The sequence below is a fragment of the Carassius auratus genome, unplaced genomic scaffold (genome assembly GCF_003368295.1).
Source record: "Carassius auratus strain Wakin unplaced genomic scaffold, ASM336829v1 scaf_tig00020332, whole genome shotgun sequence".
Lineage (NCBI taxonomy): Eukaryota > Metazoa > Chordata > Actinopteri > Cypriniformes > Cyprinidae > Carassius > Carassius auratus.
The window spans coordinates 1-25,513 of record NW_020525021.1 but is presented as its reverse complement, the minus strand read 5'-3'; the positions used below and the strand labels follow the sequence as shown (position 1 = coordinate 25,513).

Sequence of the window (25,513 nt, the reverse complement as noted above, 5' to 3'; positions counted from 1 at the left end):
TATAAATGTATATATATATATATATATATATATATATATATATATATATATAAACATTTCTATCAATTAAAACATTTTAGTTGTTTTTTAAACAGTGTGGGATATTCTCTAGTATATATATATATATATATATATATATATATATATATATATATATATATATATATATATATATATATATAAAACACAGTAAAATGGAGAATTTGGATACATTTGCCCAGAAAGGAATGTTTATATTCCGAATATATTTCAATATTGTAATGTATTTCTATAGTGACAATCAATGAATGATTAAGAAGGGTATGAGCAAATTGAAAATAAAACTCAGGAAGATAAATAAATTAATTATATAAAAAAAGATACTCAGAATGATATATTAAGAATGAATCTTAGTGTCTGAACATGTGCAGATAATATGCTAATATTATGGATGAAATTGGTCTGGGGCCATCCTTTAGCCTACCTGAAAACTTTAATATAAAATGACATCTCAATGAAGTTGGAAGCAGTATGTAATGCAGCATTAACTGGGAGTGCCCTTTCTTTCTCTTATTTTCTCTTTCTTTGTGCTTGTGCAATTAGACCCAGTGACCCAGCGGGCCGTTGTATAACACTTTCCTTCCCCATCAGTCATTCTTATTTTAGGCTCCTGTCTGTTTGGCTAATCTGTGACCTCCGTCCCTCACTCGGCTCAGCCTTGTCTTATTTCCTATTAAAACTGCAAGATGGCCAAGAGGGCTAATTACTGCTTTCTCACATTTCAAACAGAACTTCTCCAGACAAACACACGTACACATACTGGCCCTCCCTCTCTGCAGTGGGTCAACAGTTGGTGACTCTGCCTTCTGTGATCTTGGAGAAAAAATGGAGCCAAAATAAAATGAGGACATTCGGTGTGTCGAGTCATTAAGATGCCAATTAGTCAATTAGGGAGGCAGGTTGCTTTGTGGGTAAATGAGTTAATTGGAGAGATGGCTCTGAGGTGCAAGAGCAGGCGATGTGTTAGATATATGCAGGCATATCTCAACCCCGCTTGGCCCTGCCTACAGCTTTTCACACTTCCTCTACAAACACATACACAACACAATGAGGCCTTTGTACGGCCAACTAATACATGCAAATGTGGCTCATCCTTTTCAGATCTCTTCAGTAGTAAGTGCTTGTGATGGATGAGGAATTAATTACTGATTTCTGTTATCAGTATTGCTGTGCAGTGCTAATTGCTTGACGAGTCCTGTTTGTCTAAACAAAATATCTCTTGCTTAAAAGTAAACATCACACTGACAGTTCGTGCATCTAGAGGGTAGAGACTGTAACTCATCCAAAGTATTTTTTATTTATGATACAACTGAATAATTAAATATTTTGAATGGTTCTTATGAGCTTTATACTACAGTCCGTTCTGCTTCCATTCATACGAATGTGATCACACAGATGTCTGAAAGATCAATGTTTAATTGTTAGCAGAACTTTGACTTCAGAACTTCTGAATCAGAAGCTATTTTGCAATTCAAGTTTTTTTGGAGCCTTGGAACATGACATTATATCCTGTTCCAGTTTTCAAAAATAAGTTTGCATATGTAAATTGCATGTAAAAATGTGGAAGTTCAGGCTAAGAATATACTGAAAACTTTGATTCTAGGTTTGATTAAGCAAGAAACCAAGTTTTTTCATGTCTCTAAAAGCACAAAAACACTAAGTATAATTATGCTAAATGCTTAAAGCTAACACTGTTGATACTATATTCAATGTCTGCTTGATTGTGAATCGACGATCTGCTGCTATTAAGAAATACAATTTCACTGCAAGATGACCTCATGTGTTTTGGCAGGTTGCCGTAGTTCATAAGACATGTTCATAGTTAATGTGAATTGCCCTGTGAGGAAAGGAGACGTTAAGCAACAACCTTGCAAATCAACGGGTGGGATCAAAAGGTGTTGTTATTGTTGCGTGTGACTAGATATGTGGCGTAGTGTGGGGGTACAGTAGAGAAAAATCACTTCATATTTATTTTAAAAAAGGTTGAGAAGCGCCGCCCAGGGCTGTAAAGGTGTTAGCTGCCAGAGTGAAGTTATTGCTGGCCTGCTGAACTTAAATGAAAAGGAACAGATGTGAAATGAAAGAAGGGGAGGATGGCGTATGAGAAAAATAAATCAGAGAAGAATTGTGAATGACAGAACCCCACTGTCTCTTATCAGTCCTCCGCTTCAGGTTCTTTTCTGAATATCATTTTGCTCCTGCAGATTTTGGGAGCAGCTATTTCTCAGTGGTGACAATGACACAACCAACTTGAGCTCTAGAGGTAACCGATTCAAAATCCAGACACCTATTTTGCCTTGCTATTTCCACCAAATTTTATGTGAGTTTCAAAGGAAAGCTATGTAAGAAAATATACAAATTATTATTTTATTATTGTAGACTGATTGTATTCACCTGAACCTCTGCGCTTGGTGGTGGAGGGGTCCCGGGTAGCGGCGGTTGGGGGATTGGTACAACTGCGACAGTAGTGCCTGGCTGGTTTCTGGCTGGGGTTGTTGGCAAACTTCACCGTAATGGGCTCGACAGCACCTGAGGGCTTCTGTCCATTCAGACCCTTTGATGGCTTCCTCCGCTTCTATCCTCTTATCAAAGCGAATAAAGCCACACCCCGCGAGCCACTGTGGGCCAGCACACCAGAAACAACACACCATACGCTTACTGGCTTTATCCAGCCTGCAACGGCAACATTAATGTACATTCAAGTACTCAAGAAAGTTTGTATTTACATTTTGGAAAGTTGTATATTACAATGCCAGTGTGTTCAAGTTGCTTTAGTTGGAGCAAGATGGTAATGCATCTTTTCTACAAAAAATTCAGCTAGATTTTCTCTTCTTTTACTTTTAAAAACAGAGGGCTATGTCCATTGCATCAGACACTAATATGATCCCCAACTCAGAAAACTCTGGCCAAAAATTTAAATTTTGATGAAAATGTACTGGCCATCCAATATGTAGATTAAGTTTATTTCTTTGTTGGAACAAATTTTGAGAACTGCATTATATCACTTGCTCACCAATGGATCTTTTGCAGTGAATGGGTGCCATCAGAATGAGAGACTAAACAGCTGCTAAAAACATCAGAATAATCCACAAGTATTCCAACATAACGCCAGTCCATCAATTAACATCTTTTGAAATGAAAAGGTGTATTTGCACGAAACAAATCCATTGTTTAAACTTTAAACCATTGCTTCCTGTTACTTGTGAAAAAGTTGCCTCATTTAAAAAACAATCCAAAACAGTTCTAAACATATAGGTGGATTTTGATGTGGGAGGACAACATGGGATGGACTTTTTCAATGGAAGTAAGCGTTATTAGGGATTTTGGACAGAAGCAACATTTTACAGTTAAAATGCCTTAATGAATTTATTTCACACAGATTTTCACTTCACAAGACTTTAACACGCATGTTGGATTCATGTTGATTAATTGTGCATTATTTTTCATCATGGTAAATGGTAAATGGACTGCATTTATATAGCGCTTTCAACAGACCACATGGCCATCCAAAGCGCTTTACAATTTGCCTCACATTCACCCATTCACACACACACACACACATTCACACACCGACGGCGTTTGATCATGCTGTTTGATCTCTCATTCTGACGACACCTATTAACTGCAGAGGATCCATTGGTGAGCAAGTTTTCATTTTAAGTTAACTACTCCTTTAAAGAAACTTATAAAAACATATAAATCCTCCATTCATAATTAGGACATTGTGGTGGCCTTCATGTGTGATCAACTAGTAAATACTATCTTTCCGACATGATTTGAATGCACCAAACACACACATTCACAGACTTCCGGTCTCTCACACCTTTCAGAGTGATTCATATCTGTATTGAGTGACCGAAAATGATTTGACATTGAAAACAACAAATGACAGAGATATGCAGCCTGTGTGACGGGACCCTCTTGCTGGTGTCTCATGCAAATGAGACGCAATGGAATGGGGAAACTCTATTGGCCGGCCAGCGTTCCGGTGCTGTTAGGCAGACGTGTAATTTGTTTTCTTTTCTTCATGAGAGGATGGCGATATTGTGTGGAGATTCTGTCACCCCGCTGGTGTGGAAATTGAGCGTGTGTGTGCGACGGCCTCAAGCTGAGTGGTTTGTGGCAGCTGACGGCCACACGCCGCCTCGTGGTATGCAGCTTGTCCGCGACATTTCTGTGGTTTCCAAGGCAATGATTTTGACCGCTACCTGAAAGTAGCATTTAAAAGAACCTGGCTTACTGGGAGGTCTTTTGTTGGTTTGGTTTTTAATGAGACGATCCTTCTGCTCTGAGGAGGTGCGTGTAGAGACGACTTGTCAAGAGGGCAATTTGCAAAATACAATGAACACGTATTTGTGTGGGAGTGTGTGTGTGTGTGTGTCTGCTATCTGCTTTCTATATTGTCAGTTCTTTCTCCTCTCACTCTCTCAGCTGTCACCCGCTAGTATTGATGTTTTCTGTTGTGCAGCCTGATTGTCTATTCAAATCAGTGTCTTTTGATACGTTCCGTTAGGCAAACAAATATTTGCACACAATCTTTTCAATACAGTGAGCTTTCATTCAGACTGCGGCTGCATTACTTTCTTTCCCTCACAGCGTGAGGCATTCTTGACAGCTTTTCACTTTTTCCTCTCCCTTCCTAAAACCTGCTCTCTTTAATTAGACCGTCAGAAGTAAAAGGCTCGAGGAATGAAAAGCATGCATTATTCCAGAGTTTAGGATGCACGGTTAGCTTCATGCTCACCATGGAGTAATGTTGAGGTCAAATCGGAATCCTTCGAAAGTGGGACAGATAGAGGAAACTGGGAATGACACCTCCTCTCTCTGTCTCCTCTCTCTGTCTAGAAGATATCTGACATGCAACAGCTCAAGTATCTAAAAATACAACAGATTACACATTCCGTTTCATAAAATTTTGATCCAAAACTAGATGACTTTTTGTTTCTGTCTGTCAGATTAAGTGTGCAGGAATGAACTGATGGATCTGATGTAAACTATATGCTGTCTTTGCTTTTTGCTTGTTTAGGATGAACCCAAACACCAGCTGAGTCTAAAAGCTGAGAGAGGAAGGCATCTAGACATGTACAAATCCAATGTCTGGTAACATCCTATTAAGGCAACTACCATAATGCCTTAATTGCTTTTGAAGACAGCAGAGATGTATCCTACTCATATCCCACAATGTGCAGTTTGACTGTTGGTGGTATAAATAGAAACTACATAATTTTTTTAAAAACATACGTCTATAAATATGAATAAATATAAATATTGCTTTAAAGCTCTCTTGAATTTGTTTTAGTTAATTAGATGTGGCTTAGAAGCTTATCTGAAACCAGTTTCTTTTGATGGCATCTTCATACACAAAATGCTGCCTTTGAAGTCATTGCCAGATATGGACTCGGAGGTTAAAGTTCAAGTCCTGCCAAACTTATGATATGGCTAGATTTTACATATTTGTATTATATACTGCACAGTATTATATATGCACAGTATGCAGGAGTACCAGAAGATTTTTTTAAGTTAACTGCATAGAGTATAAAATGCTGAATATTTATTTAGTAGTATGCTAGTATTCCTTTCCAAACATTGACTACGTTTGCCATAACAAGTCTTAAAGGTCTGATGACTGTTAAACAGCAAACCAATATTTCAATCTAATGTCTATTTTGTTCTTTTATCTTCTGGAAGTCTGTTCCATATCATCCCTTAAAAAAAAAAAATAAAGGCCATAGGGTAGGTAGTCTGTAGTATGATTCAATCCAGAGGGTTTCAGAATTGTGCACTTACACTACTATAATGAAATTGTGATGGTATCTCGGCTTCCTCAAGTAGAAATAGTGCTGACCAATGCCATTCAGGCTGCGACTCAATAAACAGCTGACGATCTATCAGATGCCTGCAGAATCGTTAAAATTAGGGTCCAGAAAAAAACCTCACAGTTTAACGGTTAAAATATGCAAATGGGCGTCTTAATGTTGACTGTGCTTTACTTTTTTTCTTTCCCCCTTGCTTCCCTGCCATTACCATAATGAGCCTGCAGCCATTTCTATAACAGGCTGCCTAAACAAAGCGAGCAGTTGGGCTAAAACCGGAGACACTGGCACTGATAGCTCCTTTTTAGTGCTTATCATGAACCGAACAGTTACGGCTACAATGTGCCGGTTAACAGCACTATTCTCCCAGTAATCACTCCTACCTTATGTAACTTTCTACCTGTACTTATCTCGACTCAGCACACATGAAGCTGGAGAATGCTGAGTTTTAATAATAACCGTGACACACAGAGTGAGCGAACAGGAAACAGTGGCAAGAGACCGCCATAGCCGGCCTGACAAAGCGCTTTCTACTGCACGCCCACTGTTCTGGTCCTCAACACTTACTGCGTACAGGAGAGAAAGAGAGAGAGAGAGAGAGAGAGAGAGAGAGAGAGAGTCCTTTGGGGAAAAAGGAAAAGCTCAGAAAAGCTTGGCTGTTGATGAAAGCCTTCTCTCCTCTGTCTTAACATAAGTACCTCTTCATTGTCTCTCATTCTCTCACTTTTAAGTGACTGTGCCAACTGTATGGAACATTTATTAAACAAGTGCACTAAATATTATGTGGGGACAAAAAACGTACACCTCTTTGCCGTAGCTGCTGCCTAAACAGAGAAAGGAGAGCGACGTCCTTGTTTTATGTAACTTTTAGTTGCTGTGCTACAGATGGTATTTGAAAAGGCTCAGTAAGGAAGGTCTTTGAAGACTTGAGCAGCTCTTTGCCTGGTATAAATCCATCTGTCTGTCCTTGTGTAATTGGAGGCCAAGGTAGCGGTGTCATGGCAATGTTTGATCGAGCATCTCGATTCACTGTATACATCACAGATCCTTTGTGTTTGACAGGTCTTGATTTGGACACTTGTTGTGCAACGTTGGCTCAAATACATTTTGACGTGTTTCAAACCATTTCTGACAGTGCGTTCACACTGTATAGGAATTCAAGTCATAGGAAAATATCAATGAGCAAGAAAAGAAATGGTGGTAGAAGAGGAGAAAGTGTGGGCATTTTAAAAGAGGGATTTCTACAAGTAGCTCAAGGGAGCTCAGTCGTTTTTCACTTAAGAGGCACAGCTTGTAGGAGCCAGCGCAATGGATCAGTTGTATTTGCTCTCATTGATGGGACATGCATTGACTGCTAGGCAAGGCTCGGCGGAGCTGACTATTGATCAAAGGGCCAAACCTATCATACTTCATTTAGGTTACATGCTAGGTTTAAGTACTCATGCTGTGGATTCAGTCATATGCTCAAAAGCTTTTCAGATCCTTGTAATTTAGTCATGTTTCCCCAATAAACGATTCACATATTAATGAGTAGGGATGTAAATTAATTTTCAGTTTCTGATTAATTAAATTATAATTTCTTAATTCCATTGACAATTGTTGCAGTATTTTTGCTGAAAAAACCTAATTCTTTATGATAAATGTGGTATACCAAACTAATGTGTTTTAGTGAGTAACCAATTGATTCAGAAATTCAGTAACAGTGACTTAGTTCAAGAGTAGATGCTGTGATTAATTTTGATTCTGTTGAAAGAATCGCCTCATAAGAATCATTCCTTCTCCATACATGCGCCTGTACGAAATCACTATTTTCTGTTTTGCTAATGACATCAGAATTCAGATATGAGGCAAATGTTGTTTTATGTACCACAAATGGCTTACAGTGATTTCACAATAATCAGATCCTGTCAGCATATGGATGGTCCATATGACTGGTAACATACAGTAATCTGATTTGTCAGCATTCATTTTAGATTTAATTAAACTATTAACTGGTCTTGAGTAACACGTCTAATCCCTCTTTGAGTTCAACTCTTTTTTTTTTTTTTTTGACAGACGCAAAATCCTTGTATGGCTTTTAGGGCTCCACAGAAGAGTTGTAATATTTGCTCCGTGTATTTTAACACAGCCCTCCGATTAGTAGCTTCAAAAAGAAAACACTCCCTGATTCTTAATCACTAGACACTCAGGTTTAATGAATCATTATGCTCCCTTCAGACCATTTTCTCCCGGGAAGCCTTTGTAAGGCCAGAGGAAGGACCATGTCAAGGGAGGAAGCCCCCCGTGTGTATGTGTGCATGTGACCATGCACCATTCCTCAACAGTTCTTCAGAAAGGGTTCGACACCACTAGAATGTGGAGTACATTTTCCTGTGGCTTAGGCGATATTGTTTGCATGGTGAGTGCCATTATGAATTATGCAGTTGTAAAAAAAATATTGAATGTGTAAGAAATTCAGCTCCATGACCATTTATATCCTGGTTGATTTATTCATGATGTTGGAGTAAAGATAGGCCAGGGAGACGGCTGGATGCTTTAAAATAGACTCATTAGTCTTTCCATGCCATGATTAAATGCAAACAAATAACAACATACATTTACACACAAGATGACTGCATGGTTGAGCTTGAGTGTATTTATGTGTGTCTAATACTGGGTTTTTGTGGGTCTTTAAAAGTAATATTTGACTAAACCTTATTTGTATTTTATATTAAATGTATATTTTATGCAAAATTAATTAATTAGTTTGTTTGTTTGCATGCTACAGGGTGAGAGAAAAGCGGTCCCACTGATACCTGTGACCTGGTCGACGAGAATGCGGGAGGGTGATTATCCGTCCGTACTGAGAGAAGAGTTGTTCCAGCTCCTTCTGGGTCATGGTCTTGGGTAGCCCACTCACGTACAGATTAGCGTCACGGATAGAAGCTGAACTGGGCCGTGCATATGAAACCTGTAAGACAAAAAACACACAAGCACACTGAGCATTTGTTGCAATTATCAAACTATAGTGGTATGATTTGATATAAAAATGTTGGAAATTGTTCTGAACTCCACATCCACATGTGCTGGTTAAGCATTTAATTTCATTTTGACTTTTGTAGGATATTTGTTCAGGCGATTTAAAACCTACACATCTTGCATTGGCATGAAAGCATATGCAGTATTCAGATGCCAGAGGTCATCTGCGCACCTGTTCTGTCTCACACTGTGCTGGTGGTTTGTAGTCTTGCGCTGACCTGGAGCAGCTAAAGAATTGCCCCCAAATCCTCCACTTTAGAACAATGAAAAATTCCCTTGAATTAATATTTTGAAAAGGAACAACTTGCTGCGAGGGATTCTCTGTGATCCATGCTCATTCAGAGATAAGGGATATACACGACATCTAAAGAGCTTTGCAAATTGTCTCAAAGGAGGAATGAAAATGTAAATTCAATATTAACGTACACCACCTCTAACCCAGTTTCTGAAGAGAAACAATGTAACCAAGAAACTGGGTATTCAAAATACAATGGTTGAAGTTCATGAACCCCTTGAACTACACGCATAATTGCAGTCTATTCTGAAAAGTCTCCAAAAGTACTGAAAAACAGGAACACTTAAAATTGTTGGGGAGTGATTTATTTGTATATAAAATTAATTAAATCTAGAAATAAAGTAGCAATGAAATGGTATATTTCTTACAGTCTTTATTATTCTAGATTTATATTTTATTTGAAATAAATATTTATTTTCATATAATTTATAATATACTTTATATATACATTTATAAATTGTTTTATAATAACATTGAATAATGTTTGGAGTATGCGTGTCTACAAGTATTGACAGGGAATTCAGACAATATTCAAGCAATGATTTAATTACACATAATTGGACTGTTTTTGTTTCTTCTACAGTTGCACAAATTGACAAATTTTTAGAATAAGGTTCATAAACTTCACTTAAAACACACAGCAGTAAATGATAAAGGCTCATTTGTTTTCAGAAAATACACATGATGGAAAAGCTTGTGTGTGAGTGTGTGAGAGAGAAGGCTGGCTGTCATCTGTGCTGAATAACACGTTGGAACCTTCTGTTTGTGCCTAGAGTGAGAGCCAAGCCATCTATAGCTCTCTCACTCTCACATTCCCCACACGCTCTGATATCAGCACGCTGTGCTTACCAGCACCTTGGACAGCGCTCATTCCACTATACTCCCTCCATCTAACGCTCTGCTCACACAGCACGTTCTCAACCTCTCTCGATGTGTCAAACTCTGCAGAACCTTGGACAGTGTATATCACACTCTAAAACACACTGTACTTATTTTCAACTTCCAATACCAGTCTCTTTCTTTTCTTACACACATTCTCAATCAAATCTGAGAGTCATTGGCAAATTTCATACCATAATGTCACTGAACTTTACACAATTTTTTTATTATTATTTTTTTAAAGTAATTCTTGTGGGAAACTTTAGTGCTATGATTCATCCTGGATTTTCTTAAATGAGAATTGTTTTCAAAAGGATAGTTCAACCCCAAAATTAAAAATGATTAACTCAATGTCTTTCCAAACCCATGAGACTTTTCTCAGTTCCAAAGAATATCATAGTCCAAATGACTGCTTTCAGAAATATTATTTTCTTTTCACATGAATACTTTCATTAAAAATATTTCATTAAAAAGTTTAATGTGATGAATAGAACACAAATGAAGTCATTATTCACTAATATTCCTTCCCTCCACTCTATTAACTGCTGTGACTGACTCATAGAGTGCTGGACTTGGGAATCTGATTTTTTCGGTCTTTGTTAGCTGATCAATTGATTCATTTATAAGATCTAACTCAAAAGAACATTTTTTTTTTCATTCAGTTTTCGTTACTTCTCTTGTGAAATCTTATAAAAGTTCTTCAGAATTTTCAGTAAATAATGACTTAAATTCCCATTTATTGATGACACAAAGTTGTTGTATGTCTTTAGAAGAATTTGATTCTTCCGTATTGATGCAGATTTCCATATTTTGCAACCTAAAGTATGCAAAAAGCAAAGTATTAAAAATAAAAATATTAGTATTGTAATTTTACTGTTCTATAAAATAAAATGGTCATAATCATTAAGAATTTTTTTTTACAATATTCTAGTATTATTGCAGTAATATTGTTTCTTTATTACTTAAATTTTTATGTGAATTATAATAATAATAATAATAAAGAACATTTTATTTTTATTAATAATTAAATACTTAAATATATAGCACACAAGTCATATGTATACTTTTATGATGCTTTAGTGTTCTTATTGAATCTGCAAAAGCTCCAATCCCAATTTATTGTATATGTACTAAAAGAACGGCTAGTACTCTTTTCAAAATGTTTCCTTTTGTGTTCCACTCCTTTTGGGTTTGAATCGACATGTGGGTGAATACAGATTTATTTTTTTTGAACATCTCCATTTCCTGAATTTTCTTGTTGATTCCATGTTTTTTGTCTCGCTCTTTCCCACTACAGCATTTCAGTTTTAATTTAAGATGGGAAGATGTTTCCATCTCGCTGCTCTTTAATGCTTACATCAATTTAATCTGTTCCCATTAATGGTTGAAGCAGCCTTTCCATCTCATATTTTCATTAGTTCTGACATTTGGGCAGCAGGGCCATCACAGGCTGTTACACAGCTACAAATGCTGAGTTAAACATGCTAAACACGCCACCGTAATCTCCTCAAATCCACTTAAATGAAGAAGGCAAACGGCATGGAACCCTGGCAGGCTCTGCTCCTCTCCTCTCTTTTTCTCTCCTCCCTTATTTTCTGTTTGCTTTTTTCTTGCCCTGTCAAGCAGTTCCAGATGTCAGATCTATCAACACCCTGTCTGCTGTGAGCAGTGTGTGTGTGTGTGTGTGTGTGTGTGTGTGTGTTTGTACACATAACTCACAACACAAGGCTATGCTCTTCTCGCCCTCGGTGGGATTTCTCCCATCACACCTCGACAGGAAGGCAAAGCCGGAGTTTTGCTGAGAAACGGAGAAGTGTCATGGAGAAGTGTGTGTGTGTGTGTGTAACTAAATGATAAGCATGTGGAAGTGGTGACTGGAGTGAAACTCTCACTCTCATTCTTTTTTATTTTTCCACTGATGAGATGCAGCCTTGTTGATCTGTTTTCATGGACTTCCTGCATTAGCTGATGTGCTTGAGAGACCCTGAATCTGACACCGGCATTTTGCGAAAGAATATAAAACGCCACAGACGTCTTTTCTCACTTCCTTTTTCTCGTCTAAACAGCCTCTTGTGAACATATATATCATCAGCTTATTTCAGCAGGAGGGCCCTCATAAACGCAGTTTTTCTTGCTTGGCTGAAAAGAGCATAGAACTGCACTTCGGATAATTACCCTCTCCATCTTTTTTCCTCTTTCTCTCGCTCATCCACTCTTAGACGCAGCTGTCTGTTGCTATTAGATGGTCTGTCTTCATCCCGGCTCAATGGGGGGTGGGGTTACGATGGAGGCTTTATGAGAAGGATGACCTTGGTACACACTTATTAGAAGTCATAAGGTAGAGGATATTATCTCTTTTCTGCTGGATTACAGCAGGAGAGCATCTTTTGAGAGGGCTGGTGCTGGAATAAGAGGTTTCATGGAGTGCAAGAGAAAGGAGGGCCAAGAGCATGAGAGGTGTAAAAGAAAGATCACACTAAAGAAATAAAGACACTGGCTTCTCTAACCCACGCTGAGATAGATGGATGGATGAAGAGAGAAAATATGAAGATAAAAAGATCTAGATAATTAACAAAGGACATGGAATGGAATGACAACGTGTCCCAACCAGGCATGGCGCGATGAAGCGATACGCAATCAAAGCTCTTCCGTGTAAATCACAGTTTTTGTCCTTTCCAGCTGCGGCCACAAGAATCAACAGCACATTTTGAATGTGACTTGGTTTCTATTTCTGTATTTCACTGCTCAGGGCCCAAGGACTTTCAACCCACTCAACCAAGCATAGTCAGCTAAAAATATGTATGACTTACATTAAAAGCATATCATTTCTAATTTGTCATAAATTGCTAGTTTCTGTTTCATAAAGGTAAGAAAAAAAATCTAAAAGATCTATACATAGAACACAGACAGTAATAAGTAGGTGGAGAAATCAGAGAACATGTGGGGCTAAATCTTCAAGCATCGAACCCACTAAATCAGATTTACATTTGAGTTTGTATTCTGGTTGGCTTAAGAATAAAAGTTTTGCATAAAATGTGACTCATGAACTCAGCAACAAATGTCAAACAAATTACGGTGATTTCAGGAGAGTGACAATTATGTAGAGGAACATCTAATATATGATCTATTGACAGTATCTTGATCTTTATTTTTTTTGTATCTTGATGTTAAATTGATGATATTTCAGTTTTGACATTTCCAAAGATGAAACTGTAAAACTGCAAAAAATCAATCATGGATGAGATGTGCGTGTGAACCTCACAGTGCACAGTACCATGCGTTTTGTTTGTGTAGGCACGCTAAGTCATCTTGCTTCATTACCTGTATGTCTGCATTTGTCGAAATGTGTGGCAGAGAAGGAAATTGAACATGGTTAGAAGAAGTAGGCTCAGCAGCATCATTCCTGCAGGTTATGACAACTCCCCAACAGACAGCATGAAAATTTGTGTTACACTAAATTGTGCCCTTGGGCCAAACCGCTGTGTGCTCACTTGAGTATTTCAGATTTGAAAACGTAATACCATGACCATAATAATACCAATACCAATAAAATAATATTTATTTTTATGTATTATTTTTAATAATACTACTATGCATTCATTTATAATTTAAATATATTTTTAACATTAATGCAAAATTCTTAATGCTCTTATAAAATGGTTGCAACATCAATATAAAATAGTGAATGTGCAGTGTCAAAAATAAGTAATTATACTTGAGTCTCACAATTCTCATTTCCTAAAGTGGTTCACATAACATGTTGGTTTATTTTGAGTCAGAGATGAATGACAGCTGTGATGACTTGCAGTTCAGTGAGTCAGATGTTAATTCAGCAAATGCTGTGATGGATTGAATAAATGGTTTGTTAGAGTGATTCAAACGGATAACTTGGGAGTTTTTGACTGATTCACAGTACAAAGTAGCCATGAACTAGAGCCAAATGTTTTTTTTTTTTTTTTTCAGGATTGTGCAATAATAAAGGGGTGCTATGGTAAAAAAAAAGACAAGCTTAGAAGTCATATGGATGGCCCTGGGATGGGACCAAAAGCCTGAGGTGTGTTTGGCCGATAAGTGTAGTGTTATAACAGTGTGTTTATGTATCTGTATCGCTGCCTCCCTGGAAGTGTGTTTTGTCACTTAGAGAAGTGCCGTGTGGCAGGAAGCTGTGATGATCGGCAAATACACACAGAGTGACTCATTCTGTCTCTGATGGATTCGTAGCTGATGTTGAAACCAGTACTAGAAACACTGTCGGCCAACACATACACGCTGCCACTCTGGAAAACGCCCATGTTTGTGAGCATCGTGCTGTCCTCTTTCAAAAATAGCCCTGACAAGTCTTTTCTTTCTCGTGTCTCTCTTTTTTTCTTTCTCTTGCTCCCACACACAAACACACGCGTTCTTTTGCTGTTATGTTAAGAGGTACTGAGCCGCGCACACTGAGCCATGTTTTCACAAGTGACAAAATCCAATCTGATTAGATTAAGGTGGATGTAAATGAGATGTCTGGGATTATAGGCCAGATGAAAACACACACACACATATGCACACACACAGCCAGATTATGCCTTGAGCAGCTGTCAGAATTTACTGTTAAAACCAGCTGCTTCTAAATTTACCACAAATGCTGCTGAGCAAAATGGAACCGATCTACTTCAATGCATGATTTAATTTAATGATAGAACAGAAATGAGTAAAATAGAAAAGAATAGAGGAATCAGACCAGATCAGAATCGAACATAACTCAAAAGAGAATAAAATGGAATTGAACAGAATATCAAAACAGTTAAGAGAATAAAATAGACCGCAAATAATAAAATGAAATAAAACATAACATTGATAAAACACACAAAAAAAATGAATAGAATAGAATAGAATAGAATAGAATAGAATAGAATAGAATATGACAGATCAGAATACTGAACAGAATAGGAATGATTATAGGGAATAAAATGTAACAACACAGAATAGAAAATGACAAAATAGAATACTGAACAGAATAGAATGTCAATAGAGAATAAAAATAAAACAGAAAAGAAAATGAGAAAATGACAGATCAGAATACTGAACAGAATATAATTACAATAGAGATGGAATAAAACAGAATTGCTAAAGCATAAAACAGAATAGAATAGAACAGAAAGTGACAGATCAGAAAACTGAAAATAATAGAATGACTATAGAGATGGGATAAAACCGAACATTGATATAACAAAACTGAATACAATGGAATAAAATGGAATATAAAACAACATGACAGATCAGAATACTGAATGATAGCACAATGACAAAAGAGGATAAAATGGAATAAAACAGAACATTAATAAAATATAACAAAACCAAATAGAATGGAATATCAAATGGCACATCAGAACCAAACAGAAGAAAATGACAATAAAATAGAATCAAATAGAACATCAGAATAACAAAAAAGGCAGATAAGAATAATATGAAATTAGATCAGAATAAAACATATCAAAATGAATTTAAATTGAAAATTGAAACATAGTAGAACAAAATATGACAAAATACCAGTGTGTCTGAACCGAATAGAATGGAATCAAATATAGCAGATCACTATAGAATAGATCAAAATTTCCACAGTGAAAACCAGACACATTTTAAGCACCTATTTAGCATGTCCACATTATTTCATTATACATTCTATTTCCCTCTTTTTGTGTGACTTCATGATTTGACATTTGGAGATTCATTTGCATATCAATTACACTATTTTCCCCATTTCTTCCTTCAGTTGCTTTCCTGTTTCCTTCTGCATCTCAATGAGTCAGATTTGCCCTCCTCTCTCTTTGTGCTGCCGCTCCTCAGCCCAGCACGAGCCAGTGTACCCCACACGCACTAATCACTGCAGCTCCACTAGCACAAACGGTGACAGGAAACATTCGCCGAATTGACTGGCACAGACGTGAGAAATGGTGACTGGAAGGACGCTTCCACCTAAATGAGATGTAGCTTTGTTACGTCTGTTATCTGTTATGTTTAAATAGGTTCAGTTCCAGGTGCGGGTGACCTGATAACTGGAGGGGCACTGAGAGAACCGTCTCAATGCTGTGCCCTTGAACGAGAAGCACTGGCACCAGGGGAGGACTGCTATTGCAATTAGCATAATATGGGTTACTTTGGCTGGAAAGTGTTTGGTAAACAGCAGGCAGACAGTAACCTGTCACCATGAACCTGAATGCTGATCCCAGTGTACACACTGAGGTATGCATACAAATGCACCACAATGTTTAATTTTTATGTTTAATTTACTGAGAGTAATCATACCAAAATAAAGTGATAAAAAAAAAGAAACTCAATTACATTCAATTAATAAACTGGCATGTAATTTAATTAATTCACATTAATTAATTTATTTAAAATGTATGCAATTTATACACATTAAAATTAAATAATTAAATAAGTAATTAAAATGATTTTTAATAAAACTATTTTAAACATAATTTATTTATTAATATAATTAATTAATAAATATTTCTACATTAATTATTCAATAAATATTATTATTATTAAAGTATTATACTCTAGTGTTATATATGTATTCACACATTTATTTAAAATATTTTTATCAAACATTTATTCGATCACAAATACCAGAAATACAGTAAACCTGTAATATTGTGAAATATTTTCACAATTTTAAATGTAAGTCTATTTTAATAGAATTTATTTCTGTTATGGCGAATTCGTATTCAAGTTTACGGTTTCTGCTAGTGTGGTCACGTACCTTAATAGTTTTGGTTTGAAGTCTGAGTCCGTTTAACGTGTTGATGGCTTTCTCTGCATCTTTTGGGTCAATGTAGTTGACAAAACCATAGCCAAGACTCTGCCCTGTAGTTACAGCAAAGAAAGGGAAGGAAGAGAAAAGACATATATTTAAAACATTCAATGTGCAGAAAGGCATAAAACATATTTTAATTTAAAACATTCAATGTGCAGAAAGGCATAAAACGGACTACCCTTCCTTTCAAAGTGTATCGCTTTTCTTCACCAACCTTAAAAAGTCTTAAAAACCACTTAAAACCATTAATCGCATGAACTACGCATACATTATGAGATTAACACTTAATGATATATGTTGCATTAACCTGACTAGCAGTTACTAGTTTGAATTCATGTTTGGATAGCACACATTAAGCGAAAGCTTCCGCTGGAAACCTCTGACAAGAGTCTTTGGTGGAATTATTTAGATTTAACCTCTTCTAGCCATCTGCTGCTCCTCTGTAGGCAAGGCAGCCATCATCTGCTATTTGACTTAAACCGAAACCCTGCAGCTAAAAGCGTATGTGGTACCCCCCCCCCCCCATTTCCTTTTTGTTCTTTAAAGATCTTGCTACACAAATGCAGTGGAACTCGAGAACAGCGCTGCACTTATCCTCATTAATGGAAACAGACAGCGCTAAGTCCACAGTGTACACACAAAGTGAATCACAAATGTGAAAGAGTGCTATGCCCTGTGCCAAACAAACACAAGATAAAGTGCGCCAGATACCGCAGGGGGCGAATGGAGAACTTCTCGCTGCCTTTGCTTCAAATGGTACGCCACCTTCTCTTTCTCTCTGGATTACGGAGGATAAAAAGTCCCTGTCATTCATTAAGACCCCAGTCTGAACCAGAAGATCTAGAAGCAGCGATACAGCACTATTCAAAGCCCGACACAGATTTTTTTTTAAGTTTCTTTAAATACAAATAATTTGATCCTAGACAGTGGTTTAGTACGGCATTCCGACAAGCTTGAAACAGCAAAGTTTGGCCAACTTATGGTGCGAGTTTGGGGGAAAGAATTGTGTTCAAGAAAATCTGTTTAAACCAATTATTTTGGCTGATTATTCATTAACTCTGTTTACTGTCACATCATTCTCAGATGATTATTTTCAAGTTTTAGATAAAAGAAGATAATGAGAAAATGGTTAACATGTATTCTGCACAGTAAGTGTCTATAGAATATCCCTAATTTGGTTAGATATATTTGAATTCATATTTAAGTATTTTTTTTTTGCAGATTTTGGCTTATCTGAGTGAATTCACTGTGCTTCATATCAATAATATTTATGTGTATTCTATACTATACATCGTTTAAATCTAATAAATATCTGCTGATTGGCTTCATCACTCTGTCTCCTCTCCACCAGTAAGCTGGTGTGTGGTGGGCGTTGGTACAAAACATTTCTGTTAATTATGGAATCCTAAGGGGGAAAAAAGTTTCATGATTTTTCTCAAAAATATTAACAGCAGCACTTTTTTAAACATAGATAATAAGAAATGTTTTGAGCAGCAAATTAGCATATTATAATGGTTTCTGAAGAATTATGTGAAACTGAAGACTGGAGTAATGGCTGCTGAAAATTCAGCTTTGCCAACACAGTAATAAATTATGTTTTTTAATTATATTCAAATAGAAAACAATTTTTCAAATCTTACAAACTTTCGGACAGCAGTGTATTTAAGTGGTTGTGAATATTCTGGACATTCTGTGCCAAACTCCAAAAGTGAGAAAGTGTGTGTGGGATAATAGAAATGGAAAAGTTAAATTAGGTGTGTTTCTGAAGCACTGTGATGCAGAACTTCAGCTCTGGATAACGAAACATTCAGAGAACACACCGAGAAATAAAGACACTGAGATCTCTCTCTGCCTATCTTCTCCATTTGTCTTTCTCTATCGCCACCATTTCAGCAGTGCTCATCACTCTCCTCCCTTTGTGCCCCAGAGCATTTGGCCCCACGTTGGCGTGCCCTGGAATGCCATTTTCATTGTGTGTATATGTGCGTGTGGGTGGATGAGTGGGTGGATGAATGGGTTCATAAAACAAAATGTTGTGTAATGCCCCTTTGCCTGATGGCATTTCCATAACATTGCTAGCAGTTGTTCTTGCCTCCTTTTGAGCTCTTGCCTGAGGATAAGGTGAGGCAGACCAAGGCCACTTTTGTCAAAGGGATTTATCCCACCAGTATAATACACACATCTCTTCTCCATCACACAGCGGTGCAACAGTGGAGATCTCAGTGGGGGACCAGAACCAGGCTGTTTACTAAGAAAAAAGCACCAGCGCACACACCTACGTGCACTTGGGTTACGACGATTGTTGTGGAACTGAGTCATATTCTTAATATTTTAAGAAAATGAAAAGACGAATCCTTAGTGAGTTCATTAACTATTAATTTAAGTGCATAATTTCATTATTAGTCTTTGTAGTCTATGACAAAACAAAGAATAATACCATCCTCCTTTAAAGAAAGGAGGCTGTGAGTTGTTTTGACAATCTCGAAGGGCCTTTTTTGGCAAGGCAATTATTTAGCTAATTTAATTTCCCTGCGAACAGACACATTAACAGAACCTTAAATTGATCTCTATTAAATATCTCATATCTCATCTGTGATCTGTAACAAACTACAGAGGCACAACCTCAAAGAAAACATGCAATATTACAGACATGCATGAAACAACTTGCTGCTGCACCTGCTTATGGACAAACAGGCATACTACTGATCAGCATACTACTTACTACTGATTACTACTAATCGATTTGTGTGGTGAACTAGTTTTCAGTATTTTTAGTAGTGATTCTTTAAATGGATTGAATTATAAGTTTCAACTCCGCATGGAAACCTGCACTGAGAAGTTACATCTTTTAAAATCTTGAAATAGATACACATTTATCTATTAGAGTGCATTACTGTTACTTTTAAGAACTATTGTTTACTCTTTCAAGTGAATTTCTATTTGAAATGTTTTGATTTAGACATGTTTTATTCAGTGATTCAATACTCATGGGTTTGTAACTGAAGTGTTCATAATTTGTACTTTCATTATGATTTTACGCATTGTTTTAGACAAGAAATCCAATTTAAAACTGACTTTAGTATATATCTTCAGAGCATAAAAAATCTAGTGTGATAGTAACTGCCTTGTTAATTATTTTTAAAATTGTATATATATATATATATATATTTAAATGCACCATATTAGGATGTTTCTTCTTTAGTTTACACTGTTGGCTGAGATAGATTTTCGATTACTCATTTTATTTTAAGTTGTCCTTGTTACAGCGTAATCATACATTTAAGTACTGAGTAATATTAATTAACTACAGAGTAACTACTATTGTTAGGGTTAGGATTAGGGTTTGGCTTAGGGTTAATTGCATGTAATTAACCATAATGAATTGTTATTATAATAGTAAGTACATGTAACGTGTAAAACAAAGACACCTTAAAATAAAGTGTTACCAGTTTTTCTTTTGTATATAAACAAAATTACTATTATAACTTAAATATGTCCTTTTGAAGGGCTGTATGTTCCTGCATTTAGTCTGTGCTATTTTTTAAATGTCAGTCTATAAAAGAACTGGGCATCCATGGCCATTGTTTCAAGACGTTACTGTGTATTTCAGCATTGTGTGCAATGCTCATTGTGTTTTCAAGAAGATGTGTCAAGTTAAAAATAGTTTAACTCAAAAATGTTTCTAGAGACCCCTTGTATTCTGTTCCATTTTATATTATTTGAAGCTGTTTTTGAACATGGATGCATGCTGTGTATAGCCCCTAAGAAGTGTTTGGTGGACCCAATTATATGGTGCTTCAGTAAAGCCAACTAGTCATTCTGAAAAACCATGTGTTCTTGTACTTCCCCTAAATCTCACAGATGCATAAAATGATACCTATACATGAGTATATATACTCTGTACTGTATGTTTGGAAATACATAGGTGGTATACACACCTACACACAAAATATAAAATTCGTTCACACAACCAGATTATATACCCACGCAGAGACAGCACATGAATGTAAAGTGCACAAAAACACATTCTCTTCAGCACAGCCAGGGTAACCTACAATGGACAGCAGTGTAGGTATCGGAGAGGGTTATAGTCAGGGCTGCCTCATGAATTTATTATCGAGGGACGTGAGAATCACAGAGAATGTTTCATGGCAAAGCCAACGATCTGCTATCCTGCATCATACCTATTCTGTGAATATTTAATGCCATGTTTGATCTACAGAAGTATGATTAAATTCTGTGCTGTTCTTTCAGCTTTTAGGGCTGAGTGTGCTATTTACATGAAATCAGAGAGAATATTCTTATTTCTGTGGTGGAAAGTAAGATGATTGATATATACAAACTGTATAAAATGTGATTTTGTAACAAAAATGATGGAGGATTTTGACAGAGCCCATTAGAAATATGCAATAAACATCAATGGCACAGCGAAAGAGAATTACCTCTATGCTGTTTAATTAGTATAATGGTTACATTAACTTATATATTTTAATTGTCAATTAAATTTGAAACTGAAATGATGCATTGCGCTTTTAATGAGCTTTTAATGAGTGTGGATCTACATTTTTCCAGCACTTTCTGTTCCCCAGCAGGATAGACGTGCAGTCAAATTTGGAAACATCGGAAAGGCTTTTTCAAAGACAATGCTTAACACCAATTAAAAGGATATTTTTCACAAATAAACAGCTTATGACTATTAGTGTGTAGGCTCCTGATGGGTTTTTCATTGCGATGGGACACGGCTGAAGCTAGAGCGTAACAGTGATGTACGAGAGCTTGATCATGGCTTGTTTGTGGTTGTGTGTGTTCTGTGAGTGTGTGGGTAAACCAAAGAGTTTAGGTTCGGCTGGTTAGCGTAGCCTAGTTAGCACCTGCTGGTAAATGCTGTAACTACAATGTCTGGATCCAAAAAGCATTCTTCTCCTTAGACATCATTCAAAGTTAGTTGCTTGGTGTGTGCTGACAACCAGTCTGGATTGTCATTTGCTGCTGATCCAGAGCGATCGTTCATATGAAATTTACAGCTCAGGTGATTGGCTCAAATTTGATGTGTCCCACAAAAAGAGCAAAGATAGCCGATTACAAATCACATACTTCCAGGGGGTCCATCGCCAGATGAGTGGCTGCCATTAAGATGAATGGGAATGCTAACGAATAACAGGTATTACAGACCTCCCTGCTGCTTGATTTTAGAACTGTGGTGCATATTTTTGATCCAGTAAATATGGTTCATAATATGCACAGCTGTAGTTTTGCACCCTAGAGACATAGCATAAGTGTTCTGTCATGTTTATGAACCCACGGTGTGTGCATGAAAAAAAGTATCATTAGCTGTAGAATCACTACACTGGAGTCACGAGGTCCCAAATCCGCTGTCCTCTTTTTCTCTCGTAATCACCGTCTCAGTGATAGCGAGGACGAGGAAGATGAGGAAGGGAATGCGTGAGCTGCCCCTGTCTGGGTCTCTTATAGCTCTTGAGGAACGTGCTGCGTTAAATGGTAAGAATGAGATGTTTCTCTCTCTGTTAAATTGAGGCTGTTTGGAGTGAGAGGCTCCATTTGAGAGGAGTCGTATTTGAACCATTATGCCTCTTACCTCAGCAGCAGGAGTCAGAGTGTGTGAGATGATAAAATGAGTGTGTGTACAGTGGGTGTCCTTCCTCACACACACACTCACATATATACGCTTTTACTTTATGGTACATATCATTTATAATAGCACACTGGCACACACACACATATTCCTCTGTGCTCAACATCATTTATCATCAAAGCTTTGCACATGAAAGATGTATTTGGCTGATTTTCGCTGCTCTGCAGCTTGGCAGTGAGCTAAAAATCTTCTCGCTGGATTCTCGCTAATTTCCCCCTCTCTCTACATCAATTGTTGATACATAATTTAAAGGCCCAGTGCTTCCATTGATTGAAAATGAGATGAACATCGTAGCAAACACAACACTGCCTCCAGCCACATCCAAACCCTCCGGCAGCCATGTTGTGCCGACAGATGCAGCTCCCTTAAGCCTGAATCAGGTGGGAAAGCTGAAACTAGCATTCGTTTGGGAGAGAACAGCAGTTCAGACACAAGATGACAGTTCAACAAGCATGTGACGTTAACCCACCTTGATATGACAAAGCTCTCTGGCTACAAACAGGAAAATCTGTTTGGTCAGACTTAAATTTAGTCACATTTAGGATGTGGAAGGCAAAAAGAAAGGAAGGACGAAAATCCATTTCAATTTGTCAAAACAAATGTATCACTGCTGCTGCTTGCTTGACATTTTGCCCTTGTTGCTACAGAATCTTGGGACGGAGGACATGTCTTTGCAGTAAAAGACATCTCAAAGAAATGTTTGCTTCTTTTTATATAGTATATAAATACACAGTTGCATCACTGAGGTCATCATGGCTTGTGTAATGGCAAAAGATGGCAAGTACGGCCGACTTTTCGACTTCTTTTTAATTAGCTTAGTGATCTTCCATCCAAAGAGACAAAATCTGAAATGTAATTAGATAATGTAAGGTGCAATGAGATAATCTCTATTCTTAATGCTGTTTATCGTTGCATCTAATAGCCTTAATTCGACCCTTTTGTACATAAAACATTTAAGAGATGCCTAAGTGCTCTCTCCCAGACAAAAGCATCATTCTGATTGGATTTGCATTAGAGATTCATATTTCACTAAGAGGTTGTGTAAAACCATTAGCTTACCTCACCTTGCACAAACTAAAGGCTTTCCTTGTATACCTACCTGCTGTGTATTTCACTGTGTTTTACTAAGTAAATATTGAACTTCTATTGAACTGCTTTTTAGTACTTCTTACAAATATGGAAAATTACATGGATGCTGCATCAGAGTTAAAAAAAGAAAAAAGTAACTGACAGATGTTTAAAAGAAGATATACAGTTTCATTATAGGATACTAAATCTAATTCTGAAATATAAAGTTGAGATACCGTTTGGGGTAGATAAGATTTGCTCAAAAAGGCTACCTTTATTTGATAGTATAGTAAACACAATGATACTGTGAACTTTATTACAATTTAAAATAAAACTTCTATGTTAAAGTATTTTAGAATGTAATTTATTCAAAGCTGAATTTTCAGCAGCCCATTACTTAACTCTTCAGTGTCAAATGAGCCATTAGAAATTATGCAATTATGAGATATAAAGTTGCAATTAAGAAAGTTGAACTTTTGAGATTGAGATTTAAAGTTACAATGAAAAATTGAAGCTATAAGTTTAGATTAATTCTTTTTTGATTGCTCTGTTTTCTGGAGAAGTGATGAACTCTCTATAGGCACTCTATAGTTTTGAGGCACAGATTCCGTGAGGGCCGCCATACTGGTAATGTCAATCGAAACCAATTTTATCATCATCCAAATGTCTTTACCAACTCACTCCCTAGTCAACCCTATACTGTAATTTCATCTGAAACTGTGTCTGTATTTTGCTGTGCCAGGCAGGCGACAGCTGGAAGACACAGGAATCTCCCGCCCCCATTCCCCTACTCTGGTGTGCAGAAGCCTGCGGCATGTTGGCATGTAGCCTGCAGTGTGTGGGATGTCTGGGAGGAGTGTGCATGTGGAAACGGAAAGGAGCCCCTGTAAATCTGGGACACCCCAAACGAAGCGACGTCAGACCCCACATACTGGCAGCCACCCCAGGGAATGCTGAGATCCCACGCTCTCTTGGAACTGTTGGAAGTACATGGAGCCTGTGGCTAATGCCAAGCTATACGCAAGATAATGTTTGTGAGTAACCTCAGCAGCACTTTGTGGGCCTAGTAATATTGCTAAAGAAAACATGAACGATATAGTTTGCAATACAACTTATAAAGACCATTAGTGTAAATATTGGCTGTATTTCAGATAATCTGTTGCCATTTAAGCTTGCTTCTGGATCACATGGATAAATGCGGACTCATTCAGTTCAAGCACAGCTCTAAATATTTTATGCTTGTTTATTTTTAACCTTTAAGCCACTTTTACACAAAGGTTACAATAGGACAGGTTGTTTAAGGAAATGGATAAGTTTGAGAAATGCTGCAAATCAGTTTTAAACTGGTTCTCCAATTCAAGTACTGAAACTTCAATTCAGTTTTTAAATTCAAATTACCATAGCAAACAGGATGCAGAATTACCATTTGAATTTGAATGTAAAAAAATAGAATGGATATACATAATTGCCTTTAACTAAAATAAAATAAACAAAACTTTTATAGTCTTTTAAAGTCTTTACATTCTGAAGGTTCCACAAATTTCTATTTTTAGTTTACTTCATTATACTTTATCACTTAATATCCCAGAATGCATTGCCTGTCTTGACTTTTTTGATTTGCAATTTAGTAAATTCTGTAATTCCAATTCAAAGACATTCTCAACCACTAAAAGGGAGCCAATTCTTAATTTTGTAAGTGTTAGCGCACAAGGGCTGAGCACAAGGCCTTTGGCTCCAACTCAGTACATGATTGCTTGAAGAATGCCAGCAGCAATTTGAGTGCAAAAAAAAAAAAAGATAAAAGAAATAATAAAGTCAGTTTCTCCATGCACATTTTTTATAACCCAATCGAGGGTAAATTTCTCCTTCTTTGGAGAAAAAAACTTAGAACCTATTGCTGTGCTAACTGTATGTTTTCAGCGGCTTTGGGATGGTGACAGAAAGTT

General features: G+C 36.9%; 1 pseudogene; it reads right to left on the bottom strand.

Moving 5' to 3' along the window:
• Positions 1-2,429: 2,429 nt before the first annotated feature.
• On the bottom strand, positions 2,430-19,165 carry LOC113076394 (ELAV-like protein 4; annotated as a pseudogene).
• Between the last annotated feature and the right edge of the window lie 6,348 nt (positions 19,166-25,513).